Raw genomic sequence first — 16,699 nt, 5'->3', positions numbered from 1 at the left:
GGTATGCACAGTACACTTTGATTTCACACCTCAGGTTAGGCCGCTAATTATGTTGTCCCATGTGGTAATGTTGAGAGACAAATCTGGGTGTCATAACTTGGTAGGAACTGCTATCAAGTAGACAGTAGGAGCCAAGAATGTACAATGTGTAGGATAGTTTCCCATTACCAAAAATCATCTAGTCCCCAAATTTCCTCCTAGTAATTACCAACTGTTCTTTTTTGGGGGGTTTAGTAATGAACAACTTCTTTAAAAATACAATCTACCTATGTACCTACCTATCTATCAGTCTATCAATAAATTGTCAGGTTGCCAGGATCAAACTCAGGTCCCAGCATGCTACCTACACACATGGTCTACTACTGAGCTACATCCCTAATTCAAAATATTTCTTAAGTGTACAGCTCCATCAAAAAGCAGGTTTTATCTTTTCTGTTTGACTACTGACTTTTGATAAGGTAAATACCATTAATTTCTACCTGGAAATGTCAACGATATGTTCCACTACATGGGAATAAATGTCCCAGAACAGGATAAAGATAAGGTACATGGTGAAAGAACTGAACTTCTAAAAATCCTCACCAAGTTATTTGAAATTGGGCATGTGACCTGCCTACCCTTCATAACAAACTCTCCTAATACACTGGAGACCTCAAAAGGCTTTTCTGCACATTTGCTGAGGGCCAACTTTTAAGAGTCAGAGCTTTGAAACACCAGCTATTTCAATATAGCCCACTGCCTGTTTCGATACAAGCCTTGAGCGAAGACTCTGCATTTTCAAGTGTTTGCACTGAAGCAGCATTTTATAATTATATTAAATTCAAATGTCAGCATCCACTAATGGAGCCTGGGACACATTAATTCGGTTTATGCTGGATCCATCATCATCGAGTCTGACAGAAACAACTTCAAAGAAGAAAGGCTCAAAGGTTCAGAAGATTCTTTGGTCCATGGTCACTTGGTAAGAACATCACAGCAGAGGACTGTATGGTGGGAGCAAACTTTACCTCATGATAGAAAGGATGCAGACCCTTTCTTATAGGTCAGGAACTCTAACACATTCCCCTAGATGCATCCCTGATCCTGGTGTAGAATAAAAATCTGCAGAGATGCTCTTCTGTGTCTCTTCCTTAAGAATTGGGATCTAATATGCCTCTTACCCGACTGCTAGACTCCAAATAGCATGATAATGGCTTCTTCCATCAGTAGCGTATATGGCAAGTCATACTGTATTACTTTTTTTTTTTTTTTTTTGAGGAACCATCTTTTATTGGGGAGGGGTCATCAATCCTTCTTGGCCGCTGCCTCCCTTATGGCTGCCAGCAAGTTGCTCAGCTCCTCCCGCTTTCTCTTGGCTCGGATGTGCATGCCCATCCTCTTCTTGATGAACTTGAGCGCGCGCTTGTCCTTAGACACTTTGAGCAACTCCATGGCGCGCTGCTCGTAGGGCGCGAAGCTGCACACCTCCCGGATCATGGCCCACACAAACTTGGTGTGCTTGGTGAGGCGCCCGCGTCGCGGGCTGTGTCTAGGCTTGCTGACGTTTTTTTCATCACCTTGTGGCCCTTGTTGAGGCCCACGGCCATGGGGTAGCGCAGGGCCATGGCTGCTGCTCTCCGATGGCGGCCCGGATAGGAAGCACTGTATTACTTTTAAGTCTGGGTTATAAAAGTTCCTGAAGCTTCTACCTGTTCACCCTTAATGGAAGCTCCCAGCTACCATTCTGTAAGAAACCAAAGACGGGGAAGGGCATGTCATATGCTTAGTTAGTTGTGAGCCGAATCAAAGGCTTGAGCATGTCCTGGAGCCATCCTATCTGAGCACAAGTCAAGAAGCCTCTAAAAGGGCTGGAGAGATGGCTTGCTGGTTAAGAGCAGTCACTTTTCTTCCAGAGGACTTGAATTTCATTTCCAGCATCCATTTGGTGGCTAACAGCTATCTCTAACTCCAGTCCCAAGGGATCACACATGCTCTTCTAAACGCTGCGGGCACCAGACACACTTACGTGCCCATATTCACATATAGACAGGCAGAATACTCATATACATAAATAAATCTTACAAAAGAAGAATAAGAAGAAACTTCTAGAAAACTCTAAGCCCCAGAGTCCTCCCTGTTGTCTATGCAGACACCACAGAACAGATACACCATGCCATCCTTGCAGGGCCTGGTCCAGCTTTATCCATACAGCTCATACCTACGTGTCCATGCCACTAAGTTATAGGTAATCCTCCCCTCCACCAGCAATAGTTAAGTGACACATCTAAGAGTAGGCTGAATCCCATCCTAGGGCAAGCATGTTGAAAGCAAGTTGCAGGAAGCTGCACAGATCCAGGCGCTGCATCTGAATTACCAACATTATAACATCTAGAGTACAAACATACAGCACAAGGATGTCAGGGACTTGTCAGAAAAGTCCAACAACTCCGTGGGGAGCAGATTGCTATATGCCAGACACAAACAACAAAATGTAGACATTCTTGTTTTATGTCAATGAGGTTAAGTAGTTAGCACAAAGGCGGAGAGCGATACAAAGATCCAGTTACTCCTTTTAATTCAAAACTGACTTGTCAGTAGAACCTGTGTTCACCTGCTCAGACTAAGCAAACTGAAGGAAGTTACAAATGTAACCTGAAAGGTGACTACGTGACAAGTGTCATAGGTTAAAATAGCTGAGCTTAAGCAGACAAGGTGCAGAGCAGAATGTGACAAGGTCCTCAGTCTGAGCTGGCTGGAACTCAGAGTTAGGGGTGGGGCCACTGGAGTTAGTGGCTGATAAAAGCTTTAGGGATTGCCTGCTTTGTTTGAACTTCCTGGTTAGGGTCTGCCTCAAGCTGGCATCTCCCAACTGCCCTTAACCCTAGAGCCTGGCAGGGGCCAAATTAACAGGCTATACACCTCTTTCCCCAAGCTGCACTCTTTGCAGTATGGGGGTGGGGAGGGCACAGAACCTACATACAGCATCCAGTTATCCATGACAGCTAAAAGATCTCAATCACATGCTTTTCCTGTTTCTGGCAACTTTCCTAGTCTTTCACGAGACACCCTATGTTGCAGGAGACAGAGAGAGAGAGAGAGAGAGAGAGAGAGAGAGAGAGAGAGAGAGAGAGAGAGAGGAAATGCCAACATTTGCTGACTGGTTTATGAAGTTCCATCACTACACATACCTTTTCTTTTTCTAGAGGGTTGTACTTAACAACATCTGGCCTGGAAAACACAATGTGAGAGCCTCTAGAAAAAGAAAAGGTATGTGTAGGGTGGGGCGGTTCATTATAAGTTCTATTGCACAGAAGTTTGGGCTCTGAAGGAAGATTTCTGAGTTCCTACTGCTTCATGACATTGAAAAAGTGACTTAATCTTCAATGTCTGCCCCTGGGAAACAAAGACTTGTACCATACAGGGTTTTATTTTGTTTGCTTTTTAAATAGGTTTGAGCAGTCCTTGATCACTAACCTCGGCTCTGAGTACCTGGAATCACAGTCATGGGCCTCCTTACCCAACTTAAAGGGTTTTTTTTTTTTTTTTTTAGAGGTTAAATTGATATATACATGTGAAATGCTTAGTGAGGGAGCTTCATAAGGCATCCAGAAAATGTTGGCATTTTCCACCACATCTGGTTTATATAGTGCTGGGGAATGAACACGGGGCTTCCTAGATGCTAGACATCCAGTCTATCAACTACATGGCCAGCATCTCCAGTTGTTGCTTTTTAAAATCCACTTTTTAACAACTGCTGTAAGATTCCTGGCAGAACACCGTACACAATGCAGCCTCTTACTCATAATAAAAAAATGGGGATTTTTTAAAAATACAATTTCATTCAGGATTCTTCATAATTCCTACGAAAAATACCCACATTAAAAGGGATAGGATCAAATATGCCATAATATAGTCCCAACAAAACTAAACCCCACAATTCCTTGCTAATATTGCCTGACTATATTAACTGTAGCCTAATGGTATCAGACTAAATTATATGTTCTGATAATTCAAGCATCTTCAAACATTTCCTATTTTATAACCTGGACAGAGAATACAGGGAACAAACTGTTCCATTCCCTTAGGGAATGAGTTTCAGAATTCAATATTTTGCTCATTTTTAAAGCTTAATAAACCCCACTATAATACTCTATGATGTAAGAGAAAATAGCAGTTATCACTTTATAGCTGAAGAAACCGAGGCAGGGGCCACTGACAGAGTCATTGCCCAGTGACCTTGCAGCCTGATACCGGCTCGCTCTATCTTCCACCAGGGAATGCACTGGTGGCTCACTATGGAAACCGCAACTAATAATCTATTTTTCCCCTTTCTTAAAGCAATCTCTCTTACCATGCTAACTAAACTCAAGTTGCTGGGCAAGCATAACAGAATCTCTTACAGGAAAGACAGCCCACAGAGAGATTAAAGCCTGAATGTAGCTGCTAAACTGAAGGGGGAAGGCGATGTCCTGGAACCTTCTGAGAGGCCACACAGAAATTGGGGCTGTCCCCTGCCCTGACCTCTGCAGACAGGCAAAGAAAACAAAGGACACCCTCAACAAAGAGCTACAGGTGGACCCACAATCCTCCTCCACATAATTAAAACCATTTTTCTCTCCACAGCTCAGTGTTCATCTTTTATCCTTCTTTATCCTCTCCCCTTCATCCCCCTAAGGGACTCCTGAATGCTGATGAGACAACGGGACTCAAACCATCTTGTCATCTTTTGGGTCAATTCTTAGGCTGGCCAACATCCAGCCACGGGTCAAATGATCAGTAGGGTAGTGTGTGGTCCCCATGGGAACCGACTCTAATTTGTCACCATCTCCAGTGACAACGTTTCATCACAACATCAATGGATTTCCTTCTTGCTGAATCTCCCCTCCCTTAAGTTTCACATAGGCACTCCTGTCATTTGCCTACTTCCCCAGAGCCCTGTAAAAAGCACTTTTTACCTTAGCTTTATGCATCTGAGGATGAAGAGTGGGGGATGGTACAAATAGGTAAAAGAAACAGAACTGCAAAGGCCCAGGACACACTTTATTTATGACTGCTTCCTAAAGGGGCTGGGAGGAGTTTTTAATGTTAGGGAAAGCTTTATTTAAAATACCTAACAATGAAGCTGACAGGCACAGGCAGGAAGCCTACCCTAGGGGACTGAAGAGTCACAGCAAAATTCATATCGAATGTGGAAGAGTTTAACATTTGACATTCAAAAAACCTTTGTGCCATGATAAGAATTTAATAGCTGAAACCTCTCTTCTTCGATGCCAGCCTTATCACTCAAGAGTAAACCTCCATTTTATTTTTCTACCAAGTTTCAGGATTTAGTTATACAAATGTGTAGCACAGAAGTAATTTTAAGTATAAACCGAGCAGGTATATTTAGCATCTCTGGGTCACATCACACGGCCATGAAGAACATTCCCAGGTTCTTCATGGTTACCTGCGGCAGGCACACTGCACGGGATACAACCAATTCTTAATCTTCACACTTTTTCTTTTAACGAGACTTGGCATAGTCCAAATGGACACATAGTTCTGTTACTTACCATCAGGGTATTTGGTTAAGATCCTTGATTGGTTTCCTCATGAATACAATCAGAATGACGTGCACCTCTTGTGTTCAAGTAAATACAAAGCTAAGGCTAAGAATGGTAGATTATCTCTACTGTTAACCCAGTCTCTGGGTTGGAAAGAGCATGTGGTGGTGATTAAAGAATACAGTGTGTGTGTGTGGGGGGGGTCCTACAGTTTTCAGCAACAAAAGCTATAAAGGTAGAAGATATACTGGCATATTAATTGTGTAAGCATTTACCACATCCTCAAAGATAATTCTACATGAGAGACCCAACTTAAGTGATGGGGGTAAGGGTGGCGGTTTCCTTATATTATGGCAGAAAGGACTTTGGGAAGAAAGTATGGGTTAAATATAACTATCATTTGTAGCCAAAAGATGCATAAAATTTTTTCCTAAGCTTTAACCAAATTAACTTGGTAATTGTGGTGTGTGTGTGTGTGTGTGTGTGTGTGTGTGTGTGTGTGTGTATGTATAGTATGAACTCAGGTGACATTCTTGGGAACACTGGTCACCTTGCTGATGACAGGGTCTCTCATTGTCTTTCAATGAGACTGGATTGGTTAACAAGCTCTGGGTCCTCCTGTCACCAGACCCAACTTTTTTTTTTTTTTTTTTTTTTTTTTTTTTTTTTTTTAGGGTTTTTTTTTTTTGCCCTGGTTGTCCTGGAANTTACTTCTCCCTGACAATAAAAAGCTACATCAGTCATTTAAAGTAGAGCTGTTTTTTTTTTTTTTTTTTTTTTTTTGTAGATTTTCTACATCAAAACATAGATCTTCAACTTACTGAGCCATCTTTATCACTGAACCATCTCCCCAGCCCTCTACTTGTTTGAAATAGGGTCTTGCTATGTAGTCCAGGCTGGTCTTAAAATTGCTGCAATCTTCCTGCCTCTCTACTGGGGTTAAAAGCACGCACTGGCACTTTGTACTTTTATAACCTCTAAACTGAGAATAATAATACTTGCTTTCTGGTGTTGAGAACTAAGTTGGATAAGATCTACTACATAATTTAACAGTGTCGAACATACCAAAAATACTAAGTACATGGTAGCAGCTAGTGTTTTACTATTGCTGCTGCTATATGCTACTGTTCTAATTGTTATTTCTGAGGGTACTTAATGAACTGTCTCGGCCATTGGGGCAAAGTGAAAAGGCAATTGAACAAAGATGGACAGACATCTTTGGGGCATCTGCGGTATTCAGAGGGTAGAAAACTACAGTCTTGAGCATCTAAGAGGTTTTTTGTCTGCCCGTACTTGACCTAGCCCAACTCTATCTTCCCTAACCCCTTTTTAGGCACCTCCTTCCAAAATTTCCCAGAAACCACTACCTGCTCCATTCATAAAATTTCCCAGGACTCCCTAGATGCTCCATTTATATGGCACTGTGGACATTTCATTGTCTGAGGACCCCATTTCCCCAGTAAAATGGTAATGCAGCGATAATTAGCACTGACTGATTACTTCCTATCTGTGTATAGTGTGCAAAGCATAGCTTTATCTAGTGACTTTTATTCCTCACAATAGCATTATGTCCTCACATATAGTATATGCAATTATTTCAGTGGACTGACTTTGCCCAAAGTCATCCAGCTAACAAAAAACAAAACAAACAAACAAACAAACAAACAAACCTGTATCAAATTTACACTCTTGCATGGCTGCTTTGTGTACTTTGAGTACTTAGAAATGGCTTAATAGTGCTAATTTACTATATGCATTTACCTTCACAAAACTGCCCACACATCAAGCTGACCAGAAAGCTAGGGACTTGCCCATTTGCCTATCAGACTGTCTCCCAGGAAGCACAGGCTACTGTAGAAAACATCTCGTGATCTTAGCTTTGGGCTGCTATAGCAAAAATGCTCTACAGTGGGTCAGTTAGTCATGGAACATTTATTTCTATAGCTGAGAAGTCCAAGATGAAGTTGCTGGTAGGTCCTCTTTCCAGCGTGCCAATGGCCACACTCCTACAAACTCACATGGAAGAGAACTGGTTCTGTCTCTTCCTGCAAAGAGACATTCCTCCATACTTAAAACATCATCTAAACCCAGGCACTCCCCAAAGAACCCACCTCTTAAGTGTACTTACAGTGGGCTATGAATGGGAGGCACAAACAAACATTCAGTCCACGACACCCAAAAGTAGTTGCCCATCCAGAAAGATATCCAGCTGGTCATCATGCCGTTTGAATGTCCCTTCTAAAACTCTTAATGAAAAATTTTTCTTGCCGTTTGGATTATTCTGTTTTCCTGTTGTAGCGATAAACACCATGAGCAAAGCAACTCAAGGCAGGGATGCTGTTTACTAACTGTCCCCAGGCTCACAATCAGCGATCTTTCTTATACAGCCTAGGCTCACCTGCCCAGGGATGGCATTGCCCACCATGGGCGGGGACTTCCTCTATCAATTAGCAATCAAGTGTGGGCCCCACAGTTGTGCTCATAGGCCGATGGGATGGAGGCAATTCCTCAGTTGAAGTTCCTTCTTCCCAAGTTCATGAAACTGACAATCACGATTAGCTATTATCCGTATCACTGTAACAGGGTTGAGAATTAGAATCTGCTTTTAGCATGCACAAAGTGCTGGGGGATAGAGCGGGCTCTTTATCTAAATAATGCATCCGGTGTTTCCTTGTATACGATTTCTTATTCTTTCATGTTCTAAAACCACATTAAGGGCCTCTGCAGATGCTGGTGACTTGCTGTTGAACTCCAGGCCCTAGAATGCTGAGCCTACTGTCTCTATGAAGCCCCCAGCCTGTGGTCTCCTCTTGCAGCCGCAGAAAATGAACTACGACACAGTGGTAGTAATGACATGGCTGTTCATCTCTACTTTGGGGCTTATGAAATACCCAACCGAGCAGAGCCTGGCTGGAAGCAGTCAGGATACAGAGAAAGACAGATTAAGACACAGAGATGGAATGGGGTCATTCTCCACTTCTAGAGGCCTGTGTCTGTTCGAGGAACCTAACCAAGGGAGAGAGACAGGGGAGCTGCTGACAGATTATCTGCAGGTGGACCAGGAAGATTTATGTACGAGGCTGTCTTCGTTCCAGGGTCACATACCCAGATCTTGTGTGAGGCGGAGGCCCCTGGAACGAGCTGGGTGGAACACAATGGGAAAACCAGAAGGCAAGCACTGACTTGCCTGAGAGCCCCTGCGCGGCGCCTGTGCTCTGGGAAAAGCTTGAGAGTAACAGCTTTTCTCTTTAAGCACAGCTCAGGGTTGCTCAAAAGGTCATGACTGGTTCGGGGTGGGCAGCAGTTGGTGTTAGGTTTTTTTCGGGAGAGCTGCTGCAGTGTACACCGAAGCCTCCTGAAAGCCAAGGTTATCAACGCAAGAGCTCAATGGGCTCTTGCCCCACTGTTCACCCCACTCTAACCTTAATGACCACATCACAACAAAGGAAACAAGAAGGGCCTGCTTCAGCCTTCTTCTCTATGTAATAGGAGCCCCCGAGCGCCTTTAAATCTGAAATAAGCAAGTGGTTAGGCCTTGAAGGTTTACAGCCTGCTCCTTCCCAAGGGGGAAAAAAGATGATTTTAAAAAGAATGGAGAGAATCAGGGAGGGAGAAACCACAACAGGCACAGGAATTGCGAAACTTCTGGAATAAGTTTGTAAAGGGTATTAACCAAGGAAGAAGGGGGGAGGGGACACTGGTGGCTTAGGAAAGACATGTTTGCCTGGTTTCTTCATCCTCACTAGAAAACACAAGCATTATTAGACGGTTTTCACTCAAGGCTCTTTTCTGCCCAATAGGTTTTCATGCAACCATAGATACAAAGCTATAGCACACAGGCATACAAATCAAAGAGTGACTGACAAAGAAATCTTATTTTAAAATAATTCTTTCCTAGAAATACAATTTTGGTACAAATGCAATTTTGCCATTTATTAAAGATGAAAACAAACATGCAGACTAACAAGATGTTTCTTTTTACACACTAAAATTTACATCACTAAATCTCAGCTAAATGCTTAATATGTCGAATGTAGTGAACCTTTAATGTTTTTTAGTTTTTTTTTCTCCAGTGTCTACAATCAATTTTATTGTAATCAACTGCTATATTTATCATGAGTTGAGAATGAAACTTCACTTAACTACATAACTGTACATAATTATACATAACTATACATAAATATAGAAGCATGTTTAGGGCCATTCAGAAATTGCTGGAAATTTTGCACTAATTCTGAGAAAATTCATGCCACAGTGTGTGTGTGTGTGTGTGTGTGTGTGTCTGTAATCCAGGGATCCTGGTCGATCACTTTCCACCTTATTTCATTGAGAGAGGGTTTCTCCCTGAATCTCTCATTCACCTAGGCTGGCAGTCCTCGGGAACCTGCTGTCTCTCTCCTCGGCCCCCAGTGCTGGGGTTGCGAGCATGCGCGGCCATGCTCATATTTCTTTTTTTAAAGTGGGCACTGGACATTCGAACTCAGCTCCCCATGCCTGCAAAGCAAGTGCTCTTACTCACTGAGTCATCTCTCAGCCTTCGGACAGCGATTTTTAAAATGAAACATTCAGACACAACATAATGCAAAAATAACTAATTCAGCATTTAAGTACTTAAGAATGAAGGTAAATAGGGAAATAGTTAAGGTATTTGTTTTTCCACAACGAAATCATAATATTCCAAAAAGAGCATAATGCGGAGGTCTTGAATCCCAACATTCACTGGCACTATACGTTAACAGCAACATGTGCTGTGCAGAGAGTACCTGTCAGGTATTCAGCATCAGGGCTACACATTAGTGCACCACATGTGAACGCTGCCCAAAATACCCTGGAATCATTGAGCGTCTGATTTTGAATTAATGTTTGGTCCTTGTGCATTCAGAGACATTTTAGTGCTGCCAGAATTTTCACAACCTCCATGTTCAGCTGCATGACCTGCAGGTTATGAAGCTGGGGTTTTGTAAACAAATGTATGTGCATAATTACAAACACTAAGTACAACACAGACGCAGTCTAAGTGAAAGGGGTCCACTAGGGGTTGTGGGGGAGCTGGAGGCAGTACAGAGGTCCAGAGTGCTGCTAGACCCGAAATGTCACACCAGCCCTGCCCTCTCTCTTCCAACCAATGCAATGATTTCAATTTGGCCAGTGTCTTACTTAGTTAAGGTTTTACTGCTGTGAACAGACACCATGACCAAGGCAACTTTTATAAGGACAGCATTTAATTGAGACTGGCTTACAGGTTCAGAGGTTCACTCCATTATCACCAAGGCAGGAGCATGGCAGCATCCAGACAGAATAAAAGCCTGCTGCTACTAGACATTTCCTCATGTTCACATTGGGAAGAATCCATTAAATCCAACTCTTAGATGGCTTTAAGGGCCGTCTCTGAAAGTTTTAAGAATCTCTGTGTTCCCAGTCCCTCTCTCCCAACTGTCAGGTTCAAAGAGAACTCCATTTCTCCAGATTCTGGCCTGGACCATGCCACGCTTTCCACCATGATGATACTGGACTGAACCTCAGAACCTGTAAGCCAGCCCCAATTAAACGTTGTCCTTTATAAGAGTTGCCTTGGTCATGGTGTTTGTTCGAAGCAGTAAAACTCAAACTAAGACAGAAGGTGGGACTAGGAATGGGGTATTGCCCTGATGGGCCTGACCATGCTTTTGTTTGGAAGAGTGTTTGGAAACTCGGATTTTGAAAGGAGTGGAATACTGTAAGTGGGGCTTAATGGATCCTAGGAGGAATATGGAAGACATTGCTGTTGAGGATAATTTGAACTGTGGAAACCTGGCTCTAGGTGTTTTAGTGGAGAAGAATTTTAGTGTGTGGCCTAGCAACCGTTCTTGTGATATTTTGGTGACAAATCTGACTGCTTTTTGCCCTTGTCTGAAGAGTCTGCCTAAAGCTAAAAAGTGAAGAGATTTAGGTTAATTGCATTAGCAAAGGAAATCTCAAAGCTGCCTGGCATAAATTCTGTTGTGTGGTTACTAAAATTTACTCTTATGAAGGGTATTCTAATGAAGAGGAACAAACTAAGGAAAAATAAAATTATAAGGTTCAAGCATTAAAGGGGCACCAGGAAGTAAAATGGAGCTGAATCCTATATTCAAGAAGATAAACAGATTAAGGGAGTGGTGACCTTGAAGAAGGAACCTACCCTGCCAAGTTTATTGTTTATGTTTTTTTGCAGTAGAACAAGGGACCTGGTTATTGTTTTAATTTGGACTTTAATCTGAAATGAACTACAATCTAGAAATAGAGAGGAATAGTGGCCATGAAAAGTTTGGTAGTATACGCCTTTAATCCCAGGAGACAGAGACAAGCACATCTCTGAGTTTAAGGCAAGCCTAGTATAGAGCAAGTTCCCAGGAGAGAAAAGCTAAGGTCCAGACATGGTAGTACACGCCTTCAATCCCAGAACTCAGGAGACAAGAGGCATGCAGATCTCAAGAGTTCAAGGTCAGTTTACAGAGCAAGTTCCAGGACAGTCAAACTTGGGCAGTGAAGGAGTTGGAAAACAGAAAGCTGGTGATAATGTAATTGAAAAGGGGGACCAAGTTCTAGCTCCAGGAGGCAGCAGAACTTGGTAGCTTCATCCATGTGGCTCTGGCTTTAGAGTCAAGAACAGAAGGTACAGCCCTCAGTTGCAGTTGACAGCCCAGGGCTACAGGAGCTATGCAAAGAAGTTGAGGCTTGGCACCATAAAGGAAGCCTATGAGAGGCCATTGATGAGCCATCATTGTAACAGAAGACTCCAGCATTTTGAAGATGTCAGTACCGTGGGATAACTACCAGAAAGAGCAGCAGCAATGGAGTGGAATCGACCAGACCCTGAAGTGCTACAGAGGGCAGAGCTGTAGATATGACCCAAGGGCTTTGGAAGAGCTCAGAAGGTCATAGGTGGATCCCAGACAAGAAGTTGTAATGTTGGAACAATGAAGTTGCCTTAGAGACCCCAAGATGTTAAAGATGCGAGAGCCGTGGGACAAATGCTGAGGAAAACTGCTAACAGGGAGTGGAAGCCGCCCAAGAGAAAGAAGTTTATTGCAGTCAAGAAAAATGAAAGGATCTTAAGAGTGCTTTTACATCAGACATGGAGATGCGGGGTTTCAAGTTTGCCCAGCTGGTTTTTCAGTTTTGTTTTGGTTCAGTATTTCCTCATTATGACATTTTGGAATGGTAATGCATATTCTGTGATGTTGGAGGTATGTAATCTGCTTTTTGATTTTGATTTTATAGAGGATTATAGTTAAGAGATTGCATGAATCTCAATAATGACTTTGAACTTCACTTTTAACATTGTTGAGACTGTTAAAGACCATGAGACTTTTGTATTGGACTAATGTATTTTGCATTTTGCTATGGCTAGGAATGGCCCCCATAGATTCTTATGTTTGAACAAGCCTATGGGAGCCGGGGAATGGAATGGGGTGATTTGGATATGCTTAACCCAGGGAGTGATTGGCACTATTAGGAGGTATGGCCTTGTTGGAGTAGGTGTGGCCTTGTTAGAGGAAGTGTTTTATACTGTGGGGATGGGCTTTCAGACGCTCTTCCTAGTTGATTGGAAGTTAGTCTGAGCTGGGCAGTGGTGGCACACACCTGTAATCCCAGCACTTGGGAGGCAGAGCCAGGCGGATTTCTGAGTCCGAGGCCAGCCTGGTCTACAAAGTGAGTTCCAGGACAGCCAGGGCTATACAGACAAACCCTGTCTCAACCCCCCCCCCCCAAAAAAAAAAGTTAGTTAGTCTTTTCCTGGTTGCCTTAGGAACAAGATGTAGAAATTTCAGCCCCTCCTGCAGCACAATGCATGCCTGAATGCTGCCATGTTTTCTGCCATGATGATAATTAACTCAACTTCAGAACCAGTAAGGTAAACCCAATTAAATGTTGTCCTTTACAAGAGTTGCCTGGGTCATGGTGTCTCTTCACAGCAATAAAATCCAAACTAAGACAAGAGCTGATTTAGAGTTTCAAGTTTACTTACTAGAAATAATTAAATCAACAACCCCCTCCAACACACACACACACACACACACACACACACACACACACAGAGTCACTTAGATGAGGTACATGAGGTACAAATGTTGGTCGACTGCTGGTGGGAAATGCACTCACTGCTCCTCTAAAGACTTGCTAGGATCAACACCAGAAGAAAATATTTCCCATGTGGATCCCAAACCAAAGGAATGAGGACAGATGCCTGAGCCACAGAAATTTTATTATGTGCTCTCAACTATTCTGTGGATTCCTTTGCCAAATGCATCTGATACTGACCTCTAATACACAGACTTAGGAAGGTCTTTGCATCCCCTGGCTGATGACAGTGTGGTTAGAAAACAGGAGAGCAGGCTTGGTCTGTTCTCTATTGGCATATCCCGTAGGATACACTAACCACTCCCTTAGAGGCCCGGGTAGCATAGACTGACTCGGTATTAGTAGATATAACATGTGGGAAGCAGGTGTGGTTGCATGGGCCAAGATGGCTCCCTGGCTCATTGCCAAACCCTGTGATCCCTGCTTGTTTACCAAGAACCTGAACCCTGCCTTGGTGTACGTGTTGTCTTTTCCCCACCTCGGCTGGCTGGAGGCTGGGGCGCGTGGCCTCTGGTGGCCCATACGGGGACCTCTGAAAAGGGCATCTGGTGACCGTATGGGGAACTCTGAAAAGAGCAGCTGAATCAAGAAGCAAGAGCTATGGGTGAGTTCCATGGTAGAGAGTAGTAATCTAGCGCTAGGAGGAGGTTCCCGGCACAGGGACAAAGTGAAGCGAGGTTCCTGGTATAGGGATGGAGTTAGGTTCCCGGCACAGGGACAAAGTTAAGCTCCCGGGGGTTACAAGCTAAGGTCTGGCTTCCAGTAAGGACGAAAAAAACTAAAGTGAAGGTGCAACAGGGTCAGTTGTCAGTTATGATGAACCATTAGCTTGGAAAAAACTTAAAGAGTCAGTAACTACCGATGGCCCCAAGCTGCCTTCACTGTGACTCAGGTGGAGGGATTACAGAGACTCAGCTGAATCTTATTAGTAAATCAGAGAGTGGATTTGCTCCAAGAGCAGATAGCAGACAACAGATTTGGCTGCCCCTTTGCCGCCAGGCACACTAAGTTAGAAAAGGGGGTGGCAGCTTTAGAGAAAGTAAAAGAGGATTAATAGTGCACCCTGGAGTAATCAATTCTGACTATGAGGGAGAGGTGAAAATCATGGTCTCATCCCCAAGGAGAGTGTCCGCAATCTCACCTGGAGATAATATAGCAAAAATTTTGCTACTTCCCAGCTGTCATGCCCATTATCCTATCCCATTATTAGAGGAACAAAGGGATTTGGATCGACTGGGGATCCAGGGGTGAGGTTCTCTATGGATTTAGGGGAATGCCCCCTTTATAAATTGAAGGTACAGGGGATTACCATTTGGGGATTGCTGGATCCTGGAGCTGATAGGAGAATTATTAAGGAAGCAGGTTGGCTGTCAGCATGGCCTATTCAGCCTCTGCTCAGACCTTCAGAGGCTTAGGATTTGCCCAAGATCCGAATTGCAGTGCAGGGATATTACAATGGGAAGATGATGAAGGTCATAAAGGTAGCTCTCAACCTTTTGTGCTAAGTATGCCCATATCTTTGTGGGGAAGAGATGTCATGAAACAAATGGAGGTGAGGCTTGTTACAGAGGGCAATTATAGCCCACAAAGTATAGCTATCATGAATAAAATGAATTTTAAAGCAGGGAAGGGACTGGGGAAGCATGAGGATGGTCAACTATCTCCCATTCCTACAAGAGGCAATGAAGGAAGACATGGGTTGGGTTTTTCCTAGGGGCCACTGAACAAATAGCTATTTAATGGAATAAAAATCTGCTGGTGTGGGCGCCTCAGTGGCCCCTACCTAAAGTTATTAAACTCTCAGCTGAAAACTGGAATCTTATTAGTAAATCAGAAAGTGGATTTGCTCCAAGAGCAGATAGATATTCTGGAGCAATTAGTCTTTGTGTCATGCGTAACCCATGTCAGGAATTTGTGTAACCTCTGTGCAGTATCAGAATTTTTCTCGTACAGCTAATTTGTCCATGAAATTGGATCCATGCTATTAGGAAATTGGAGTCGTGATTTCGATAACAAGATGAAAGAATTACAGGCATCCATTGTTGCAGTGAATAACACCCATGTGGAGATTGCCACCGCTCAGCAATAGTTGGAGATGATCCAGGGGACCTTCAGCTTCCTCAAGGATTGGGGAGGGATGGCCTTATGGGAATTTTTGCTGTGTGCTGCATGTGTTGGTATGCTCTGGTGGATAATACGCATGCACAGACGGGTGCAGGCCAATAAACAGTTGTTGATTCAAGCTGTGGCAGCTATAGAGTCAGGAAATTCGCCCCATGTTTGGCTCAGTATGCTGGACTGTTAATCTATGACGGGTAAGACTTTCACATGTGCATACCAACCTAAGACAGGATGGTGAAAGCGAGTTCACTACACCAATGACAGGTAAGGATGTAACATGAATGAGGGCAACCTAAGACAGATGTGATCCCGGAGCCATTTTAATTAAACAAAAAGGGGGAAATGTGGGAAGCAGGTGTAGCTGCATGGGCCAAGATGGTGCCCTGGCTCATTGTCAAGCCCCATGATCCCTGCTTGTTTACCAAGAACTTGAACATGTGCACTTGAATGATCATGCACTGCCTGCCTGACACATAGTACCATACAGCATGATATTGAGTCACTGGCCTAGCAACGCGCACCCTGTCTGTGTGCATGGCTCATGTACAGAGTGTACTGAATGCTGATTGGATGATGAAGAGTGGTGAGACATAAATTGGGCGATCCCCCAGAATAAAAAAGAAAGTGGAAGCTGCAGAAGCTGAGGAAGCTGATTGACCCCTGCCTTGGCATACATGTTGTCTTTTCCCCACCTCTGCTGGCCGGAGGCTGGGGCTGGCGGCAATAACCATGTTAATTTGTGGAAGCATCCAAATGATCTTTGCAACACAGAAAAGGACTAAAAGTCATTAGGGTGACACCTAAGGCAATGCCCAGAACAAGTCTTTCTGCATAATCCCTGGCTGCCCAGTCTGGTAATAGCAAAATAAAAATATAGATCTTGGTAACAGTACAATTTTAATATACCACATCTTGTTTTGTGGGTCCAAAGTTAAAGAACATTAAGATAAACT

General features: G+C 43.4%; 1 protein-coding gene and 1 pseudogene across 1 annotated transcript in view; both read right to left on the bottom strand.

Annotated features, from left to right (window-relative positions):
- Positions 1-16,699, bottom strand: part of Cachd1 (cache domain containing 1) — a 230,044-nt gene that overhangs the window by 107,698 nt on the left and 105,647 nt on the right. The window lies entirely within an intron of this gene.
- LOC110322842 lies at positions 1,255-1,604 on the bottom strand (annotated as a pseudogene).

The sequence above is a fragment of the Mus pahari genome, chromosome 6 (assembly GCF_900095145.1).
Source record: "Mus pahari chromosome 6, PAHARI_EIJ_v1.1, whole genome shotgun sequence".
Lineage (NCBI taxonomy): Eukaryota > Metazoa > Chordata > Mammalia > Rodentia > Muridae > Mus > Mus pahari.
Note: the sequence above shows the minus strand (reverse complement) of the source record. Positions and strands in the feature narration are given on the sequence as shown.